Source organism: Dipodomys merriami, unplaced genomic scaffold, assembly GCF_024711535.1.
Source record: "Dipodomys merriami isolate MVZ:Mamm:240054 unplaced genomic scaffold, mDipMer1.0.p SCAF_99, whole genome shotgun sequence".
Lineage (NCBI taxonomy): Eukaryota > Metazoa > Chordata > Mammalia > Rodentia > Heteromyidae > Dipodomys > Dipodomys merriami.
The window spans coordinates 4,915,536-4,939,375 of NW_027206612.1; the positions used below are offsets into that span (position 1 = coordinate 4,915,536).

At 44.1% G+C, this 23,840-nt stretch overlaps 1 pseudogene across 1 annotated transcript; it reads right to left on the reverse strand.

Moving 5' to 3' along the window:
- Nucleotides 1–10,238: 10,238 nt before the first annotated feature.
- LOC138822147 (eukaryotic translation initiation factor 5A-1-like) lies at nucleotides 10,239–10,786 on the reverse strand (annotated as a pseudogene). The gene has a single exon (XR_011370365.1). The product of XR_011370365.1 is annotated as a eukaryotic translation initiation factor 5A-1-like (transcript).
- Nucleotides 10,787–23,840: the final 13,054 nt, after the last annotated feature.

The window sequence follows — 23,840 nt, forward strand, 5'->3', positions numbered from 1 at the left end:
CTGTACGCTCATAGAATTTGTTTGTAAAACAACTAAGTTATTTCCATTATATGCGACATGTGTTTTATGTTAACAATATAAAAATAAAGCCTCTTTCTCCAGACCACTTATAAATATTATTAATAAGCTCTGTGCAATCACTCTTACATTTTAGCATGAAAATATTTTTAAATGACCACAAAAATATGTGTAAGTTTTTCCTCATGCCCACGTTAGCAAAGGAAGCCTGTAGTTTACCAGATTCATTTCTCCAGCTAAGAAGTAGAGTTCTGTATTGTTGTATAATCTTAGTATATACTCATGACAAAAGTGCTGGCACAAGTTGAGCTGAGAAAATATGATAGTGTAAAAAAGTTGTCATGCTGTATTGTTTAGGGGATAGTGACAAGAAAAATGTCTGAACTTTTAATACAAATAAAATATTTCTATAACTGTTTTGGATCTGTGGTTGCCTGACTCCAACAACACAGACGTGGAACCTCTGGCTAAGTGTGAAAATGGGGTGGGGAGTGAAAACATTGGTGCCCACAGAGCTCTCAGGTCTGACCATCTGGGAGCAGCTGTGCCCATATTTTCCAAATAAAACCTGACAAATGATGTATATTAATGCTTTCACTTTGTATGCTTTTTTCTTTCCTTGTACAAGGCAAGTGTCTCTCTTATAGGGATTGCAGCTCTGGACCAGAAGAAGGCAGTGTTTGTTTTCCAATCCTGTGGTCTGGTCCTCAAGACTGCAGATATGAGCACTTGCTCACACTTAACAAAGAAACAAAAGCTCAATTGTTTTTATTTTTGTTTTGTTCACACTTTCATTTGCTAATAGTCACTTTTACCAGTTTTATCTCATTCCCTTTTTAAACTGGTCTTTTTCATTTACATTATGGGTAATGTTTAATTTTGATGTAAATTGAAATCCTTCTACATGAAAATCTGGGGGCTGGAAATGTGGCTTAGTGGTCAGAGTGCTTGCCTACCATTCAGGAAGCCCTGGGTTTGATTCCTCAGGACATAAACAGAAAAGGTCAGAAGTGGCACGGTGGCTCAAGTGGTAGAGAGCTAGCCTTGAGCAAAAGAAGCTCAAGGACAGTGCGCAGGCCCTGACCCTTTGCTATCAGTTGTTTTCATTTTTCATTCCTTGTCTCTATACATTTTAAAATATGCATGTTATTTCTCCTAACCATTGAAGAATTAGTTGGATGAATAGGTTAATTTCCCCTTAGATACTTAAGTAAATGTTCCTTAAGGGTAAGAAGCCAGGATGGAGAAATGTGTCTTTCTTTCCTAGAAGATCTAACAAAATACCCATAGCTTAGTGAATTAGAACAATCTTTAACTTTGGGAATCTGGGTGCAGTACATATGGCCTCAAGACAAAGCTGCAACTGAATTGTTGCCAGGCCTGAGGTCTGTGAAGATGAGGTCAACTCCCTGTCACAGAAGCACCTCAGGAATGAGGGCCCAACACAGAGCCCAGAAACTTGGAGGCTTTCTGGATGGGGAAAATCCCATCCTTTTAGCCACATTCCATTTGCTAGAAGCAGGCATTGCAGGTTGCCCTTGGGGTCAGAGCTTTCTGGGCAGCAGGAGCAGAGCACCAGAATCACTGGCATCTCAGGGGCTTCTCTGCCACCATCTGGAAAGTGCTCCCAGCAAGAAGCAAGGCACCATCTGCTGGCCACATAGAACCCATCCTCAGGTCAGTTTGATCATATGAGCTTTATGCATGCCACAGAAAGAAAAACGCACATCTGAACTCACGATGGAGACACACTTCTCTGGATGGATGAATTGGAATGTCCACCTCCCTTAGAAAAGTTTCCACTCAGATTCCTGGAGGGGTGAGAGCACAGATCAAACCCTGAATAGTTTCTTTCCAGGCCAAGTGTGGCGGCCTGTGGTGGAGGCATGGGAGCTGTGCGTGGGAGGTCAGTCTACACAGCAGCACCTGTCTAAAACAAAAATCTACCAGGCAAACAAGCGAAAACCAAAACACACCCAAATTGGTTTTGTTGTTGTTGTTGTTGTTTGTTTGTTTTTTTAACCTAACAGAGAGTAGCCAATATTTGGATAATGGAATAATTTGCATATCTTCTTTATTTTTATTTATTTTATTTTGTCCATCCTGGGACATGAACTCAGGGCCTGGGCATTGTCTTTGAGCCTCTTTGTGCTCAAGGCAAGCACTCTACCACTTGAGGCACAGCGCCACTTCTGACTTTTTCAGTTTATGTGGTACTGAGGAATGGAACCCAGGGCTTCATACATGCTAGGCAAGCACTCTACCACTGAGCCACATTCCCAGACCTGAATATCTTCTTTAAAATATGATCACCCTCTTTATTGTTGTGCAAATATGTAAAGTAAGTTTCTCACAACTGTTATGTTGTCCCCCAATCTAATTGTCCCCCCACTGTTTCAGCTGTGGCCTATTTCAGCTTGAGGTGCTTACAGGCTTTTGCTGAGTAAAGGGTAGAGGATAGGCCTTGGAAACAAGAGGCTGGGCTACAAATCCTTGCTCTAGCCATACCTCTGGGGCATGATTACTCTGGACAGTTCTGAAGGGCTATATGTCCTCTATCCAGCTGCATTTCCTTGTTTGCTTGACTTGAGAGTAACTTTATGCAGCAGTGCTTACAGGTGACTGTGCTGCAGAGTGGAAAGTATGCAGGGGCACACAGAAAGAAAGAGACTTGGTGAGAGGCCCCACCCCATAGATCTCAGGTCCAGACTTGATTGTCAGTGCAGCCACAATGCTCCTATGCACACAGCACTGTTACCAGCTCCGCAGACTGACATGCAGTGCTTTGATGCTTTGAGGTACCCGGCTTCTGTGCCCTCACACAGGACTACAGGAGTGAGTTTCTCCACTCCCTTTTCTGGATTGAACTCCATCTTAGGCACTGTACCACAGAATTGATTTCTCGACATAAATTCAAGTTCAGAACTTATGCCCAAACCTTTAAGCTAAGATCTTGGTAAAAGAAAGGTGTGTCAGATTCCTTCCACGGTCCATTTCATACCCAGAGTCCAGTCATTTGTGTATTCTGGGATGTTCTGGCTCCAAACTGTCAATGAGCCAAGACACTGAAAGAACGGAGTCTTCACAGCATTTCCCCCTAGTCAGAGACCCCAGCTAGAGAGCCCTTTTATTTTGCAACTTTCTTTGCAATAAAAAATCTATACCGTTGTAGACCTGAATGCTTGGGGCTGAAAGCACACAAGTGAAAGCTGTGTGCTTTTCTGTAACTATGCCATCAGGAGCTTTGGGCTCAGCAGGGACCCACTCCAGCTGGCACAAGAGCTCCCAGACTAGAAAGTTTGTTTGTCCAACAGCTGACAAGACCTGGCTCAATTGGCTTGTCAGAGTGCAGCACCCCAAAGAAGGACTCAAGCATTTTAGAGAATTTTGTTGACATGATTAGGCTCCATATGACCTTACATTCTAAATAAAAGTTCCATGAGGCTTGTTTTTAAAGAAAATAAATACATGACAGAATATATACATACATACATATATACATATACATATATATATATTACAGGCAAGGCTAGTGAATGCTTTACTCAACATTTAAAAATCTTTAATTAAAATCTTTCATGACATAAAACTTATGTAACAAAATCTAGCAAAAATGTCCAAAATCTAAGCACACTTCTGAGAGGGTGGTGGGGGCATAGAGGTTTGTGAGAATGGCTTCTGGGTGGCCATGGTTGTAAGCATCTTCTCTCCAACAACTTTAAAAGCAGACTGTAGGTGTGGCCCACAGCATTTGTCAAGTGAGGACTGCTTAATGTTAGATGTCCATAAGGACAAACTCGTGGTCTCTCACAGCAGTCATGCCCAGCTCTGTGCCTGAGGACTGGCCACTGTGCTTTCTCTGCTTTGCCTGGACCTCACAGGTCCAGAACCCTGAGCTCTAGACATTTTCTCAAATGTCCTTTTTCTTTTTTCTAAAAAGAGAAGTCAAGGACACAGATGCTGATACTCACAATCTTTGGAGGAACAGCAGCAAAAATCTCGCTGTATTGATTTCATTCAAGTGAGATTGTCAAGAGCACATACTTGCATCAGTATGACTTAGCATGCCCTAGAATGCAAGAATTTATTTCAATGAGCTCTTTTTCAAGAGTCATGGAATTTTGTTTTTATCTTTATATATTTCCAAAACAGATAATTGGAAAAATAAATGAAGCCTATGTCCCAAGGAAAATTTGAAGCCATTAGGCAATAGCCTAGATGTCAGAGCACCACACCACAAGCAATGCACTGGAGTAATATGGAGCCAACGTAAGGTGAATAAAGGGACACACTTTCCCAGCCTCTGGGCCAGAGCCCAACCCAGGAAGAACGAATCAATATGTTTGGAGGGGGGAGTGACAGCATGGAAAGCCCACTGAGCTGCAAGGGATCCATGCCCTCTCCCTGGGGTTGCATTTGTTTATTTTATTTGGTGGTCATGGGGTTTGAACTCTGGGACTGGGCGCTGTCCCTCAGCTCTTCAGCTCAAGGCTAGCGCTCTACCACTTAAGCCACAGCGCCACTTCCCATGGTTGCATTTTCAACAGAAGGCTCCAAGTGGAGGAGGGATTTTGTGTAATCTTCAGTGGAACTGAATGAACAGAGGCAGGATGCCTTGTATTTTATGGATCTTTTCGGATCCTGCTGCTTCTCTGGTTGCAGCAAATGTTCACCACAAAGAGCTCAAGGCTCAAGGCTAGCGCTCTACCACTTAAGCCACAGCGCCACTTCCCATGGTTGCATTTTCAACAGAAGGCTCCAAGTGGAGGAGGGATTTTGTGTAATCTTCAGTGGAACTGAATGAACAGAGGCAGGATGCCTTGTATTTTATGGATCTTTTCGGATCCTGCTGCTTCTCTGGTTGCAGCAAATGTTCACCACAAAGAGCTACACCTCAGTTCTGTTTTCTTGTTTTCTGTAATTTTTTTCATTACCACACAAATAACCCTGTATTATGGGGACCAGAGAATGTAGAAGCTACTCTTAGGCACCTGCTACCTCTCTGTACTGCACATGTTTTCTGTCTCATAACTGTCCTCTCATTTCCTGGGGATTGCATACAAAAATTAAAAGAAATTATTTGCTCACAGAAGCATCATTTGGTCCTAATGTGACTGAGTTATATTCAGCAGCCCACGGTCCTGGTTCTGAACCAGAGCCAGTCACAGACATGAAGGGAGGTGCCGTAGAGAGCAAGACTGCAGCGTTTCACACCGCCTCAGGTCATCTGTGAAGGTGTCTGTCTGTGTAGATGCGTGCTCACTTGCAGGTGTGTGAATGGCTGTGGTACAATCACCAATTCATCCAGAAACATCGGACGAAAGTCACCTTTTCCCTATCTGTATTTTTCTTTGAGCATACATTCTTCTCAGTTTCTTCATGTGAACATTTGCACAGCTTTGGGGGCCATGGCTCCCAAGACAGGGTTGGTTTGCTCACGTCTAGAAGATTTCAGGTTTTCCTTCTTGGAAACAGTATCACGGATACTGCCCTAGGTCACCTTAAAAAACTGACTAGCCGACATTCTCCAGTTTCAGGTATTCCCAAGGCTTCTGACCCTGTGGATTTGCCTCTGTTTATGTATCATCCTTGGCTCTGCTCTTTTCCCACTGCCTCTGTCTGGCGTCTCTCCCAAGTCTCCATCTCCTGATTCTCTTGGACAGTGGAGCCTGGACATGTAAGGCGAGGCAGTCTGAGTTCTGTCCCCTTCCCAGAGTCATTGCAGCTGCCACTCAAGCAGGTAGTTAATTGTTTAGATCTAGAATTTCTCAACAATTAAAAGATTGCAGAATGTAATATAAGCATAAGGCTGTTTAAAGGCCAAAGTACAATAAATAAATGTTTTATAAATTTTAAAGGTCAAACAAATTTCTCTTTTTGTGATAATATAATTATAAAACCTCCAGTTCCTTGCTCCTTCCTTGGTTGCTTGCCAGATTTCAAATTAATTTTGTTCTCTTTTTATTATTTAAATATTATGTTCAGCCAAGCACCAGTGGCTCATGCCTGTCATCATAGCTACTCAGGAGGCTGAGATCTGAGGATCGTGGTTCAAAGCCAACCTGGGCAGGAGAGTCTGTGAGACTCTTATCTCCAATAAACCACTAGAAAACCAGAAGTGGCGCTGTGGTAGAGCACTCCATTTGAGCTGAAGAGCGCAGGGACAGTGTCCAGGCCCAGAGTTCAAGCCCCACGACTCCCCAAAATAAAAAAAAAAAAAAATATATATATGTTGAACATGTGACATTGCTGATACTTGAATACATTGCTCTGATATTGAACTCTAAGAGTAGCAATTTCCTATGATTTATCCTAATAATTAAAAATCTATAAAAATGATAGGTTTTAAAGTCTGGAATTCCAATCTGTATCTACTGGTGAATAAATAGGTAAAACTTACTTGTTTCTCACATTCCTGGACTATTAGTTTCTGAAACATAATTTTATCTACTGGTCCAGCTTAGTCTCTCATGTGAGTTCTGTACAGTCCTGGCATTTCCTTTGTCACTGCACTTGTGAGGGACACAAAAAGGGGAGTAGAATCTGGGTTGTCCACTCTGAGACTTCTCTCACAATCTTGATTTGGGTTGTCATAGCTGTCAATTTCCCAGATACTAGTAAGTGATGCCTTTGATCTGGACAATTTCATTTCTGAAAAAGAGAGTTTCTCCTCTTACTGGAAGCTAGAGGCTTAGCTATTGGTGCTTATCCTCTATTCATCTAAGGAGAGGGGAGGTAAGACATAGAATTCTACAGGGTACCAGTGGCTCACGCCTACAATCCTAGCTAGACAGAAGGCTGATATCTGAGGATCAGGGTTGGAAGTCAGCCCAGACAGAAAAGTCCACGAGACTCTTATCTCCAGTTAACTGCCAGAAAACCAGAAGTGGTGCTGTGGCTCAAAGTAGAAAGCATAGAATGTTAGCCTTGAACAATAAAGCACAAGGACAGCACCCAGGCCCTGAATTCCATTATCAGCGCGCGCGTGTGCGCGCGCGCGCACACACACACACACACACACACACACACACACACACACACACTTCTGACTATCCACTGTGCAGATTTTGATGCACCCCTGTTCCAGATTCCCATCTCAGTGTTCCTGTACCACATACCCTTGGATTCCTTTGTCCCAGGGCCTGGCACCACGTCTCCATCTGCTATGTGCATCCTTTATGCTTTTGTGTTGGTTACAGATCCCCTTTCCACTCCTGCCAGACATCCTTCCACCGCTTACGGTCAAACCATGTCATCACAATGGCGCCAGAAAATGACAAATGTCACAGCTGAGGGTTGGGTCTCCCATTTTTAATTTGGAAAGTGTTTTCTTATACCAAAAACAAAATCATAGAACTTTAGAAATACTTTAAAAAGAAACAGTAATCTAAGTCTGGGGACTATTTGCTACTACTGTTATTATTATTATTAGTTGTTATTATTGTTGTTAGTTTATTTTTACAAAGTTGGAGATAGAGCTTAAGGCCTCATGCAGTCTAGCTAAGCATTCTACCACAGAGTGATTTCACCCTCATTTGAGTATCCTAGGCACCAAATTACTGAGTTTCCTAAGTCATGATGGGAGAATGAATCATTATGCCACATTTGTGTGATTTATTTCACACTAAGGAAGCATGAACGAGTTTTCATATAATGCTTTATGTGAAGAAATAGCTGTTCTTCAATGTCACACTCCTTAGATGCTATCAGAAGTCATCCTTTCCATGTCAACTGTGTTTGAATATTCAAACATGGGAAACGTGACCTGACTCTCCCTTTATTCACATTCAGCGTGGGAATGAGCAGTGTGTTTCAGGCTTAGGAGAAGGTATAATGTCATGCTTTCCTTTTCACCAAGGAGCAGACAGGCTCAGAAGTGTGAAATGGCCAGGCTTCTACTTTATAGATGAGTGTTCTTTCTCTTAAGCCAGATCTCAGCCTGTGTAATTTCTTTGCTAAGGCAAATGTGACCATTGGTGTCCATATTCTAGCACACATTTATTCTGCTTACTCTTTATTGTCTATGGTGTGCAAGAGCTTTTGAGCAGATTTTGCGTGGTGTCACTGTCTCCAGGTGCATTTTGGCAAAGTAAGCACTTTCCTGGTCATTCTGACCCTAAGCCCGCCCTCCTTTCTGCTTCCCGCAATGGTCTCATAGTGCCCTCTAGTGCCACGACTCGGGAGCAACTTGGTCCCTGCGTAGGTCAGACTCCAGTGCCTTCCACCAGAGACCCTTCCTCCAGGAAAGCATGCTCTCAGAGGCAGGGCAGGTTATGCTAGAAATAAAGAGATTGCACAGAGCTGCGATTATTTGCACCAGAAGTTGAGAAAATTCTAAGGACACTATACTCTACAAATAAAGTACCGCAACAATGATTGTATTTTCTCATTCTTGGGTACATATTTTTTCAAGCATTTGCACTTTCTAAACTGCCCTTAATTTGATGAAGTCTATCTGAAATTTTATCACTGTGTTAGTTTCTTGTAATGTCTCAGAGTCCAGAACCACCAGGTTAAAGTCATTTACTGTTCCACTCTATTTACATTCAGAAAGCTCTGATTTCTTTTTTTGTAAGTCCACTGTGTCCGCACAGCTTTACAGGCATGGAGCTGTCAGTGCACAGAGATCCCCCTCTCATGCTGGGCAGAGTCCTAAGGAGGCTTTGGTGGTTGAGCCTCATCTCCCACGCTTCCTGCCGTTGTAGCTATGACTGCAGCCTCTGGAATGGGGGAAGGTTTCTGTTCAAAGCACTTCTTTATTTATTTGTTTTAATAAGTTTAATTTTATTGTCAAGGTGATGTGCAGAGGGGTTACAGTTACATAAGTAAGGTGATGAGTCCATTTCTTGTCAATTTACACCCTCCCTCATTTTTCTCCCACTTTCTCTCCCCCCAACCTTTCCCACAAGTTGTAAAGTTCATTTGCAACATACTGTCTTGTGAGTTATTGCTGTTGCATTTGGTTTGCCCTTGTCCTTTGGCTCACCATTTTGTTATTGCCCTTCCCTTCCCTAATTCAGATACACACACACACACACACACACACACACACACACACACACACACGGTACCAAAATCAAATATGGTGACAACAAGGGATAAACCATAGGGGAAAAAAGAATAAAGAAATAACTTCACATAGTAGATTAAAAACAACAACAACGAAGAAAAACCTCATTTCTGTATTTTTGCATTCATTTCATTTAGGATCATTTTATATGGTCATATGTACACAGCTATTGAGCAATTGTGATCCTCTTCTAGGATTATCCTAGACATATACTAATTATTTCAATTGAGCGAAACCATGGAGTCTATGTTTCTTGGGTCTGGCTTACATTACTTAATTCGATTTTCCCAAGTCTTTCCATTTCCTAACAAATGGGGCAATGTCATTCTTTCTGATGGAGGCATAGAATTCCGCTGTGTCTATATACCACGTTTTCTTGATCCATTCATCTACTGAGAGGCATCTGGATAGGTTCCATATCTTAGCTAGGGTGCATAATGCTGCAATGAACATGCTTGTTCTGGTAGCTTTAGCGTGGCCTTGTTTATAGTCATTTGGGTAAATGCTCACAAGTTAGATTGCTGAGTCATAGGGGAGCTCTATGTGGAGTCTTTTTTTTTTCATATTAAACTTGTAGTTTTATTCAGGTTCGATTTTAACAAATGTGTCGGGGAGAGAGCCCACAGGAAAGGGTGAAGCCCAAGGGGGCAAAATCCCCTCCCCTCTTTTTCCCTCCCCCGTACAAAGGGGTTTGGGAGACACAGACAGGGGAGGGGACTGGTCCCCAATCTGTGGTGCTTGGGGCAAAGGGCTATGGAGAATGGGACCAGACTAGGGACAGGGTGGGGAGGGCAAAAGGATTATTTGCCAGAATCCACAGCTTCTGATTCCAAATGAATTAAAAACAAACAACAACCCCCCCCAAAAAAACCGAAACCCAAACCCCAAAATGAAACCACGAGCAGCACCCACCCCTCCCCCACCAGGGCTGTAGTGCGAGGGGAGAAGAGGAAGGCAGCTTCTCCAAAGCCATGGCTCCCTCGCTCCTGGCCAAGGGAGCTAGGTGAAGGGCAGGGGTTCCCCGACAGTTTGAGGGGATGGGTAAAACCAAACCAAAACATCACATAAATTGTATAGCAGGAATCCGGCCAAGGGCCCCACCAGAGCGGGGCCAGGCTGGGGGAGGGGCTCTGCAGGCTCACCACCACCATCCTGGGAGCCAGTTATTTTGCCATGGCCTTGATGGCAACGGCGGCCTCCTCTGTCGTGGCAGACAGCGCCGTGATCGGGATCTCCTCTCCACAGTCATACTTCTGCTCAATCTCCTTCCAAGGTCCCCCTCGGGCACCTCCCCACTGTCCTGGAGCAGGGATGGAGACCCATCCTGGATGCCAATAAGCTGGAAGTCATTCCTTTTGATGTTGGGGACATCCATATTATGATTGACGGGCAGATATCTTCATATTTCTTCCCAGTGAAGATGTCAATACCAACCAGATGGACCTTGGCCTGGCCATGCTTGCCAGTCTTCGAAGTAGACATCTCCACCGTCTTACATGGCCGGCCCTTGAGCACCACAAAGCCATTCTAACGTAATGCTGAACACTGCATTGGGAAGGTGGCTGAGGCCCCTGCATCTCCTGTCTCGAAGTCCAAATCATCTGCCATTTTAGGAGGCTTCGATTCCAGCTCGCGGGAACGCACTGACTCGACCCCGTCCACTCGCCGCCAGCCCAACCGCTGCCTCCCAGCCCGCTGCCTCCGAGCTGCACACGGGTCTTTCTATGTGGAGTCTTTTGAGGAACCTCCATACTGCTTTCCAGAGTGATTCAACAAGTTTTACACTCCCACCAACATGTTCCCTTTTGGCCACATCCCCACCAGCATCTATTGTCATTAGATTTCTTGATAATGGCCATTCTACCTGGGGTGAGGTGGAATCTCAATGCTGTTTTGTTCTACATTCTTTTATGGTCAGAGAAGATGAGCATTTTTTCATGTGTCCATTGGCCATTCTTATTTCCTCTTCAGAGAATTCTCTTTTTAAGTGTTTATTTCACTTAGCTGAAGAAAAAGGAGAATTCTCAAACTCTTAGCCTCAGCAGAGCACAAGCTGAACGCCAGTCGATCCTCTTCCCACCCCCAGGCCAGGAGCCTGCAGTAATGTCATGACGTGGCATGTCAGCCTGTGTGCAGAGTAGAACAGGCTGCTGATCTTCTCAGGGAGTACAACACAGACCCATCCCACTGACTGTGGACAGCTGGTGAATTAGAATGATGAGAATATACCCAGTTCTCTACTGTGGATGAAGAGAGATCTAGTGTGAGTTTAAAAATATCAAGCATGGTCATGCAAGCTTAAGGCTCTCCAAAATAAGTCATATCAAACTGAATCTAACCCAGGTTAAGTAAGCAGAGTGAGTTATCAAACATTTAGTGAAGAAATTTCTTAGGTCATAGAAAGGACTGAAAATATCTAAGGTAACTCAGTTCATATTCAATAAGTAAAGACTCTTTTTTCTGCAGTCACTTGTTCAATTTGAGAATATTAAGCAGGGTGATGGTGGCTCCTGCCTGTAATCCTAGCTACCCAGGAGGCTGAGATCTGAGGATCATGGTTGAAGCCAACTCAGACAGGAAAGTCCCTGAGACTCTTATCTCCAATTAATCACCAAGAGGCAGGGAATGAAGCTGTATCCCACATGGTAGAGTGCGAGCCTTAACCTTGAGTAAAAAAGCTCATGGATAGCAATACCTCAGGCCTTGAATCCGAGTCCCAGGCCTGGCACTTGTGCTGCTGCACTGACCCTAAGCAGATGGCTTTCTTATAGTATCCTCTCTCCAGGGTTCCACTTTCTCTAAATCTCTCTGTGACCGCTTCCTTGTGGCACGCATCTGTCCTTGGGTGCTTCCCTAGGGGAAAAAAGAGTCTCTGTGCATTCTTTAGCTAAAATAGCAACACCACTCTTCCATTCCCAAGTATTTCACTGTTCCACTGCTTTGTTTTACTTTCTATGGAGTGATTATAGACTTCCTATCTGATGGGGAAATATTCTTATGCTCTACTCATGTTCTGCTGACATTTTAAAATCTTACTTTTCCTGAGTATCCGCTTTCCTGTTGACAGAACATTCCCCAATAAATGCATTAAATGCGAGACACAAAAATTGCTTGTCCCAGACTAATGTTTGGCAAAGTTGGCTTCGTGTTTACTATCTGCTGAAGTGGCAATGTGGTGACTCCTGTTGTTTGTCTGGCACATCTTGCAAGCTATAGCTACAATGCCAGGCCCTCAGTTTCCACTTCTGCCTCCCGGATCCTGCAGCTTCATCACAAATACTGATTGTACTCTGAATCCCTGAAGTCCTCAAGAGAAGCTATTCCCAGTTCCAATTAAATTACTGCTTTGATTTTCAGATAGTTTGTGTCCACCATTAAATTATTGAGAGCATTTCTTTCTCATTGTTAACAACTCATCATTAAACAGTTATTTCCTGCCAGGCGTCGGTGGCTCCTAGCTACTCAGGAGCCTGAGATCTGAGGATTGTGGATTGAAGCCAGACCAGGCAGAAAAGTTCATGAGATTCAAATAAACTACTGAAAGGTGACACTGTGGCTCAAGTGATAGAGCACTAGCTTTGAGCACAAAGAGGCTCCGGGACAGTGTAGAGGCCACAAGTTCAAGCTCCTGGACTGGCCAATTTTTTAAAAATAAATTGAATAAATAAAAATTTTACAGTTAGTTACTTTTTATTCTTTTTTATTTCTAGGTAAGTACTATAGCTGTAAAATGTGCAGCCTAGTTTGGAAGCATGTTAAGACAATACCTAGTCATGAATCTGTAGCTCAGATAGCTCTAGAGAACCTCATCTGTGCCTCCTGCCGCCAAGGCTTATATTGCCCACTTAGCTGAAGAAAGGGGACAGAACCTCACCTGTGTCCCTCCCTGGGCATTATAGCTCAGGACGACCTCACCGTACGCCCCCCCCCACCCCCAGAGGTATTAAATCGCCATAGAACCTCAACTGGTCCTTGCCGGGCCTGACATCTCTGGAGACCTCACCCGTGTCCTGTCTGGGCCTCATGTGTTCTCAGTCACAGGTGCCATGTCACACAACATACATTTTCAGCCACGTTTCTTCTCCATGATGGGGGTGGTGAGATATCAACAGTCCACATTCTGGACTTGGCACTGCAATGAATGCTTGGTCCCTAAACACTGATAAGCTTTTGCTCCTGGTGCATGTAGGAAACCCATCTCCTTGGAGGACTTTACACATCTGGCCTCATGATGGCAGCATGGGACCTAGGTGCCCAGCAAGCAGTCAAATCATGAACTCACCGGGCTTCTGGCCACAACTGCAAAGAAGGATCAGGCTTATTTACCTTACTGTCACTGGGGTCTAAAAAGTAACTGAAACAGCACCTGCTTTCTGGCCACATGTATCTCGGTGGACCTGGGCTTTCAAATGTGCTCACCAAGACCCCTCAAGACCATGGTGCTGTTGAGGTTTACCAAGGAGCACAGCCCTATGAGGTGAGTGATAAAGACCAGTGTCTGCGGTGTGCAGGTGTACAGTGATAAACACCAGTGTCTGTGGTGTGCAGGTCTACAGTGATAAAGACCAGTGTCTGCGGTGTGCAGGTGTACAGTGATATAGACCAGTGTCTGCGGTGTGCAGGTGTACAGTGATAAAGACCAGTGTCTGCGGTGTGCAGGTGTACAGTGATAAAGACCAGTGTCTGCGGTGTGCAGGTGTACAGTGATAAAGACCAGTGTCTGCGGTGTGCAGGTGTACAGTGATAAAGACCAGTGTCTGCGGTGTGCAGGTGTACAGTGATAAGACTCAGGGCCTGTGGTGCACAGATGAATATTTGCATACACTTTGAAAGTAACTAATTTTTCATGTTTCTCTTAATGTATTTACACACATTACTTCCTTGCAATTATAATATTGTAGTATTTGAAAATAATTTATTCTCTTTTGCTAAACAACTGCTATGTTTCTATGAAGAAATGCATTAATGGAGTGTAACCAAGTAATCACAAGTACTAAATGCGGTGGCTGTATGCTTTACATAAGGTGGGACATTTCCTTCATTTCTGATGACAACCTTTAGGTGGAGGTATAGATTGAGCATTGCCCTACATTGTCTTGCTTAAGTTCTCCTGTCACTGAAGTCTGATTGGCAGTGTATTTATCCAATTTTGTACATTTTCAGGCACATCATTTGACAATGTTCAGTGAGGTCAGAGTCTTTCTGTAACTTGTATCTTCCCAGCTCAGGCTGACTCTGGGTTGGCTTGGGGTGGGGACACCTAGCTGAGCTTCCTCGTCAAGCCACTCCAAGGGAGTTACTGTTGTTTCTTGTTTTCTAACCCAGAATGAAGTAGACCTGTTGCCCAGCACCATGGCCCACGCCCCACACAGCTTCTGCTAATAAGCAGAAGGATCCTCACACACAGTGTCCCAGACCTTGCAGTTGCCCAGTCTCATTCTTCCTACTTCCTCTCCTGTGCTGTTGCCAGAAGGAATAGTGTCTACTTGTCACAGCCGCCTGTGCCATGGCCACACATTGCACATTCCTACCTCTTGAAGCACAAATTCTGCTGTCCCTATCCAATTGCTATAATTTTATGTTCCTGCACAGGTAAACATGCATGGTGTTTGACTCAGGCCTCATCCTCAGACATGAGACATTCAGTGAGTACGACCCGAACTCGGGCTCATTTTTTCTGTTTGGTTCTCCCTGAAAAATTATCTCACGTGATTGGCCAGGTTTAAATGAAGCTTTCTTTGTGATTATATAGCTCTGCTAGGAAAATTGAATAAATGATGGCTCAGAGTTGTTCTAGTTCTAGTTTCCCATTTCTTGAACACAGTGCAAAACAGAGGTCTTCTTTGTTAGTAAATGTCTTTCGTAGTGCTCAGCTAAGCAAACCCATAGCCAAGCATTGCATTGTTAGAGCAAGAGACAATGTATTTAAATAGCTCATGATTCTGTATCAACCCTGGGTCCTAGAAAGGCCACCAAGTTCCATGTTCACTTGTCCATTTGCTTTCAGTTTTGAACTACTTGTCTAAATGTATTTCTTCCCTCCTCCCCCCTCTCTCCCTGTGTACAGGATCCGGGGTTTGAATTTAGGCCTTACATTCTTACTTGGCTTTTTGGCTCAAGGCTGGTGTTCTACCACTTGAGCTATACCCCTATTTCTGGCACTTTGCTGATTAATTGGAGAGAAGAATATCACAGACTTTTCTGCCCCTGCTGGTTTTGAACCATGATCCTCAGATCTCAGCCTCCTGAGTAGCTAGGATTATACATCTGAGCCATCAGTGCCCAGCAAGATAAACTTCTTAGCATGAATAATTACATTTGAATTGATAGCAGGAACATAGGACATGTACAGGATATATTTTTACACGAATATAGGACATATAGAGAACACATTTTTCCACATTGAATCATCCACATTGAATGATTACATGAATGCAGGATATACTTTGTAACATGAATGCTCCACATTTCTCAAGCCTTGAGAAGAAAGCACCTCCTTTTGAGTAGGAGGAGCTGCCAGGGCATAGCTAGAGGAAAGAAAGGCTGAGGGGTGAAGAGCTGTAACATGGATTCAATCTTCCTAGCTTTTCTAGAGACCAAGGTGGTGACAGAGTTTTTCAAATGCATTATTGAACTTCTGTCTTCTTTTAAAACCAGAAGAATTCTAATTGAATGGCAGGAATTTTTCATGATCATGGATCCAAATTCCCCTGGAGCTCAGGGTACTGCCTCTTTACTGCTCTAGCACTAAACAGGGGGCTGTGAAGCAATGGGGTAGAGAGTGGGTTCCTGTAGGAAGTTTCCCATGTACTTCCTGGGGAAATGTTTCAGTGTGCTTCTCAAACTACTGCATAGCAAAGTTCACCTTAGAAGTCTCTGGAGATCCTCACAGCCCTACTGGCTTCAGGAGCACTGGCTGGCTAGGGACCCTAAGGTTTGGAGAGGCAGAGAGAAGAGCTATGAGCTTAGGAGAAAAGAGATATTTGGGAAAATGCAAGGAAACTCATGACCTGCCAGACTTTCCCTTCTGTGATGCTGGGTGCACAGTTCTGAGAAGATGCTGATTTGGTCAAGACAAAACGAGCAAGTGGGAGGTCACGTTTGGCCACAGGCCACCTGGTTTTAAAAAACAGTGTCCATTTCAAGGCTTGTATTAATTCATAACCAGAAAATCCTCTTTGGGCCAGAAACTGCAACAAATGTGTCCATGGGCCTATACCTACATGTCTATTAATGCTTAAGCTTTAAGAAAGAAATAGTTTCAAAATCAGTAAACGTCTTCCTTTTAGCAAAATAAATTACTAAACTTGGCAATTACCTTAAAATATACACTTGAATGAGTAATATATTATTTAGTTTCCTGTATAATTAATAACTAGTTCTTAGAAACTGGTTTTAGAGACTTCCTCATCTTTAATGCAGAATGAGATATATGGACAGGGGTGCTACTGAACTCTGGCAAACACGGACATTCTTGCCATTGCCATCAGAGTACATGGGCCAAGGGCCCACCTTTTCCCAGCATCTCTTCATTCACTTACACAGAATAGTTAGGTTCTTGATATGGGCTTTATGGCCCTAGTAGTATTACCTGTCTGTGTGAACATGTCCAGGAAATGTAGGACCTGCCAATTGCTAATGTAAAAATCATATTTATTGAAGATTAGCCTGACATGATGCCTTTAAAGTTTTATAGAGGGAATTATAACACATGACTGCAGTTTGACACCAAAATTTTCTTTCACTTAGGTTGAAATGTCAGCATTTGAAGTGCTAAACTTAATACTAAGTACACTGAGTTCTTGTTAAAGAACAATTGTGCCACTTTGTCATTCTGACTAGTTTCCATAACACAAACACATAGAGGAATCTGTGCAGATGGGGAGTTTGGCTTCCACACCCACGGGTGGCTGTGAGATCATGTTCCACCTGTTCACCTGTAGATGGTTGGCTCTTCCTGGTGCCTGCAAACCAAGGGCAGGGCGTCAGCCTCAGGAAGTCCCCATACTTTCCTGAATTGACCTAGAGTATATCATAATAAAGAGAACAGAAACAAATGGGGGGTTGAAAAAGGGCAACAGAAGTGACTCAAAGCAATCAGTAAATTGCAAGAGAAAACAGTAAAGTAAAACAGCACGCATGGAGCCCTGAGGAGGAGGAATGATTTTGGACGGTGGCATCTACCTTAGACAATCTTTGCATGTGTTTCGTGTGGTGAACTGGACTCCACTCTCGGCATTCGCGGGTATTCCCACCAAAGCCATTATTCCCTCAGGAAGTTCAAAGCTGAAGAACCTGCTTTAGGGATGTTGTTTGCTACCACACAGATGTCAGCATTCCTTATTTGGCTACAAATGTCTTGACAGAAGCCAAAAGAACAATGTCAGTAGCTATTCCATTAGTTTTTGCTTGGCTACATGTATGTGGCTGTGCTTCATGTTCTATTATCATGTAGTGGAGTTACATAATTCTGTTTAAAAGCACAGGGATCTGTGGCTCTGGTTAAGCCCAGAAAGTAATAAAGTACTATAGTTGAACAATTTCCAAGTAGATTTTCAAAATATTCTAAATAGCAAATATATTTTACACATTCCTTTGTTCTCAACTAGGAAGGGAACTTGGGCTGGAAGTCCTTCTACTAGAGCTGCTCTTAAGGAAAGTGACCAGAGGATGTCCACCGACCGCCCGGGCTCACCACACCTGCTGAGGGGTCCTCACCTACTCCTTCACAGATTTTGCTGATGGTTCTTATCAGGCCTTCCTCCTCTTCTCCCACTGCTTATCTCTTCTCTCAGCTTACATACACAGAAATGGTAGCCTGAAGTGCCTACATATGACAACACTGACTGTTGAGAGCCCTGGCATTCTGGACAAGCCTGTACAAGGGGAGATGAGTCACAAAGAGCTTGCAAATGTCAGCAAACTACAGTTTGACCAGAGAGCATTGAGATTTTTATTTCCTTGTAGGGAAGATTTTATGTTAATTTCTTTAGCAAAGAAGTTTTTTTATTTTTTTCCTGAGAACTTATATAGCGTGAAAATGCCACCTTCAGACCCAGTGGAGGGAGATCTTCACAATCACAGCTTTTCAGACATGAAGTATGATGCAGGTCAAATGCCATTTTTAAAATCGGAGATTGAGTCCATAAAAGTTAATTACTCTGCACAAAGCCACAAAGTTGGTTAGAACTGGCAGTTTAATTAAACCACCATCCATACCAACATAGTTGTAAGAAAAAAAAGGCAGTATGAATAATTATTCTAGAGCAGTAGGCATAAGCAGGAATATTGTAGACAAACAAGCTAACTGCAATCAGACTTAACATTTTCCTTTATTTTTTGGTAGTACTAGAGTTTGAACTAGGGCCTTATTAGAGTCATACATCCCCAGCACTGCAGTCATACTTCTTCTTGTAGTCAGCCTACCTTAAGACCACTTAGAAAAAATAGTAACAAGTACTTTTGTTCAATGATTCTACTGAAAATAAGTGGATTTTGATGGAGAATATAATTTATATTTCATTTTACAAAATGTGAAGTGTTTTATCATTTATTAAATATTCTAATAAATCTTGAATTTGTTTTTCATTAGCAACCTGGTATCGTAGGTTTGTGCTACCTTAACTAGAACATAATAACGCAATTAAATAACAATGTCATTTTCCAAATCACTTAGCATGAATAAAAGAATACAGAGATCTCATTCTTCAAGGATTAGAATTTAGTAATTTTCTAAGTTAAGCTTTAATTTAGCTTTCACATTAAACTCGGGGATTTGCAATTATCTGCACACAGAAGTTCATCTGTCTAGGTGCTGATAAATGTGCTTCTCACCCTGCAAGGAAGCTTCTCCTTTGGCTTCTTTGGCTGTCCTTTCAAGCAATTGTTCTGCTTTCCACTGTCAAATTCTTAAGAAAGTGACTCTATCCTAACTTCTACTGTTCACTCTCAACACCCCCAGCGTAGTAGTTTCAGAACCTCTACCCCAATTTGATTAGGTTGAAATGTACCAGTGATTTCACTGCACTCACCACAGTAACTATGTAACAACATGCCTTTTTGCAGCTCAGACAACAACATCAACTGAGATTTCAGCTATTTATTTTAACTTTTTTCCCCTGAAAACAAACATTGTAGCTATAATCAAAGCCCATGTCCCCCGTTCCCCTGTTCCCTAAAAGAAACTAATCTGGCAAATTTGATATATCATATATTTTATATAACTCCTCAGTTATAGATTGAAAATAATATACGCTCATATTCCTTTTAATTTATTTAGATATTGAAATGCCCATAATATTTTATAATTTATGCTCTACCAAGTATTGTTTTCTATATTTATCTAATTCCATATATATAAATTCAGTATTCTCATTGGCCCTTCTAATGTACTAGCTGCATGAGCAATACTTTACATTACTATAATTGGGGTTGGAAGACATCATGATTCAGATACCATTTGTGTGTCTGCAAGGGCTCATGTGTTGGGAGCTTGGTCCCTACTATGACAGGACCTGGAGGTGCTGAGGAGATGAATTTTATGAGTTCTTTTTTTTTTTTTTTTTTTTGTCAGTCATGGGTCTTGAACTCTGGGTCTGGGCGCTGTCCCTCAGCTCTTCAGCTCAAGGCAGGGCTCTACCACTTGAGCCACAGCGCCACTTCTAGTTTTCTGGTGGTTAACTGGAGATAAGGGTCTCACGGACTTTCCTGCCTGGGCTGGCTTTGAACCACAATCCTCAGATCTCAGCCTCCTGTGTAGTTAGGATTACAGATGTAAGCCACTGATGCCCAGCTTTGTGAGTTCTTTATAAAACCAAGTCTGAACTTCCACAAACATGACAGGCTATGATTCTATTTAGGTTTTCAATTATATTTTTAAAATATAAGACTCTGAGTGCAAGTTTTGGGTAATTTGGGGAATATGTTATCAGATACCATATGGAGTTTCTTAGTACTATTTCTTGATATTTTTCTATAATATTTTTATTATTGATGGTATATGACTACTATTGATTTTGTATATTTTTCTATGTCCAATAATCTTGCTACAGTGTAACTTGTTAGTTCAAATGACGATTTTAGGGAGATTCTCTTGGCATTTTGAAATAGTTATTTTTCATATAAATAAGGACAATTTTACCTTTCAAAAATGTTATTAAGTAGTTGTACAAAGAAGCTATAATTCCATGTCAAGTTATGGGTACAATGCCTCTTGACTAATGTCACCCCTTCCATTATTCACACCCATTTTCCTCTCTCGTCTGTACCTTCAAGTTAATGTTCTTCAATGTTTGTGTAATGTACATTGAATGTAATTTTGTCTCCAATTTTGCCTTTTTAGTTCTTATACTCAGTTTTTTATTTTTACCATTTATCAACTAGTATATTCAGTATATTTGACTAACATAGATATAATGTATGTCATATGTTGTTAAGATCTCTAGAGAATGCTTCCAAATTCCAGCATTAGTACAGATGCTGAAGGAAAAGATAGAAACCCTTAATCAGCTGGGTGCTGGTGGCTTACGCCTGTCATCCTAGCTACTCAGAAGGCTGAGATCTGAGGATCCAGGTTCAAAGCCAGCCCAGGCAGCAAAGTCCATGAGACTCTTATCTCCAATAAACCATTAGAAAACTGGAAGTGGCGCTGTGGCTCAAGGGGTAGAGCACTCGCCTTGAGCTGAAGAGTGCAGGGACAGGGCCCAAGCCCAGAGTTCAAGCCCCATGATCGACCAAAAAATAAAAAAAGAAACCTTTAATCAGACTTAAGTAGTTTTCAGTTGTTCCTAATAGGGATATTTGAAAGTGTGATGGCATTTAGTCCCTAATTATGACTCCAATAATGTATCTTGAATGAATAAATGAAAAAAGGTTATGTGTGTTTTCCTTCCATTTCCCTCTATATATGCATATTTAATGTTTATTTTATGGTATATTCCAGAGATTAGTAAACTGCTTATTCTGAGTAACTCTGGAACAATTGAAAGTTATTAAAGACCTTAATAGACTGTTTTACAGCATATATATATATATATATATATATATATATATATAGCTATTATATAAAGATGAAGATTGATAGATGCTTTTAATGAACATGCTGTTGGATCTAAATGGTAAAGAATTACATCATAGGATGCTGTAGACAATTCCACTATTTACTGTTCTTGTAAGAGAAGGAGAAAGCAAAAGCACATGGACTAGTGTTATGAAAAGTCTTGACTTTATAACTCCCAGTAGCACCTGAAGACCCAGAGATGACCTGGACAATAGCTGAGGGGTGCTGTGATGGTCCTGAGCTTGAATTCAGAGCCTGGGCACTCTCCCTGAGCTTTTTTTTGCTCAAGGCTAGTGCTCTACAAGTTGAACCACAGCTTCACTTCCAGCTATTCTGATAGTGTAGTGAAGATAAGAATCTCACAAGCTTCCCTGTCCAGGCTGGTTTCAAATTATAATCCTCAGATCTTGGCCACCTGAGAAGCTAGGATTACAAGTGTGAACCACCAGTGCCCAGCTCTATGTGATATTTTAAAGCTTCACTTACGGGGTGGTCACTTCCTACCCCACCAAGCACCCAGAAGTGGGGCTGGGAAGGTGGCTCAGTGGTAGAGCGCTTGCCTTGCATGCCTGAGGCCCTGGGTTCGATTCCTCAGCACCACATAAGCAAAAAGAAAAAAAGCCGGAATTGGCGCTGTGGCTCAAGTGGTAGAGCGCTAGCCTTGAGCTGAAGAGCTGAGGGACAGTGCCCAGGCCCAGAGTTCTGGTCTCACGACTGGACCCCCCCCCAAAAAAAAAAACACCCAGAAGTGTGACTGTAACCCTTGTCTAGTAGTCCCGTTCTTTGTCATGCATTATCTAGCCTTCCTTCTGGCACTGCATGCAGACTGACTCATGCTGCTGTGCATTAACAGTAAATTAGGATAAGTCTCTAAGAGGAGAGTTACCAAAGCATTTAGCCCTTAAGCATATTTGCCTGGTCTGAGCAAGTCTGAGGCAAATAGGCTTAAAGTAGACACTACCAGTTGAGCAATAAGAAAAGTCTATTTAAATAGTTCTCTGCCAGTATCTTACTAGTCCAGCTCCATTTCCCACTGAATTGTCTGTTTAAATGATGGAAAATTATCAATATAAGTGTAATTAATTTTGTCTAATAACAATGTCTTTAAATTTTTATTTCCAAGTTAGTATTTTAATATGCTCAAAGTTTTGTATGTGAGTTCAGCAACCATATTTAAAAGGTAAAACAGTCGATTAATTCACAAGCATTTGTCATCTAAACAATAAAAGTTCACATTCATTCAACTTTTGTTCCACGCCGACGCAGTGCTAAGCCCTTATAACCGATCTCCCTAACTGGGGAACTCGAGCAGGTGGCCCAGTGCGCTGTGCTGTCCAGAGGCCGTTCCAGGTTCTCGGCAAACAGCCCGATGACAGCCTGGGCGTCTCAGGTCCCATCGCTGGCCCTGGCGAAGACTCGATGGAAGCTCTAAGTTAGAAAAAAGAGAGGTGTTCCCTCCACCCACCCCCCCCCCCCCCCGCCGATGACAAAGGCCTTGGGAAGTCGTCTGTCTCTCCAAAGGAGAGCGCCTAGGAACGGTGGGCGCAGGCTTCGACCCCGCCGGCCAGGAGGGGTTCTCAGAGCTGCTGCTGCTGCCCGCAGACGCCAGGCGCCAGGGGCGCGGCGGCCCGGGGCGAGGCGGAGTCCTCCTTTCCGAACGGTGACAAAGGTCGTTTCCGTGACTTAGCGGGCCTGGGCAGAGCGCAGGCCCGCCCGGACCGGCTCGCCGCTAGCACCCTGCGGGAGGGGGCGGCCCCTCGGCCTCGGAGAACGTCCCGGGCCGGTCCCGTGGGTCTCCTCCGGGCCGGTCCCGTGGGTCACCTCCCCGCCGGTCCCGTGGGTCTCCCCCCCGGCGGGTTCCGTGGGTCTCCTCCCCGGCGGGTCCCGTGGGTCTCCCCCCCGGCGGGTTCCGTGGGTCTCCTCCCCGGCCGGTCCCGTGGGTCTCCCCCCCCCCGGCGGGTTCCGTGGGTCTCCTCCCCGGTCGGTCCCGTGGGTCTCCTCCCCGGCGGGTCCCGTGGGTCTCCTCCCCGGCGGGTCCCGTGGGTCTCCTCCGGGCCGGTCCCGTGGGTCTCCTCCCCGGCGGGTCCCGTGGGTCTCCTCCCCGGCGGGTCCCGTGGGTCTCCTCCCCGGCGGGTCCCGTGGGTCTCCTCCCCGGCGGGTCCCGTGGGTCTCCCGTTGTCTCGCCTCTCCCGCACGTGTGATCTACCGGCCCCTAACTTCGTTTTCCCGGTGAATTTCCGGGCGGTGGACGCGCTGTGCGGGAGCCGACAGAGGGTTACTTATTCCGTCCGTTTCTGGAAGGAATGCAATCTTGGAAATGTGTTTAACTTTCTGTTCCTAAACGCATCGTCTTCTCGGGGACCCTCGGCCTCCTCACCGCCCGCTCACGGTTAGCGCGCGCTTGAGCGTCCGAGACCCCGCCGGCACCCCGCCGGCAGACGGGCCGTGACCCTGGGTGCGAGCCGGGGCCGCCGCCGCCGCGTGCTTCTGTCCGACGAGCGCCGCCCGAGCCTCGGCAGTGTTTCCACTCGGGCCGAGACTGCGGAGCCGGACCGTCGAACTCGCGGGGCCGGCGGCACTGCCCCCGGCGGCGGCCCCGCGGTCCCCGCCCGAGGACGGGGGGCGGCCGGGGAAGCCCGCGCGCGGGCCCCGTCCCCGTCCCTGGCTGTGGGCGAGAACGGCCGGCACCCCCGG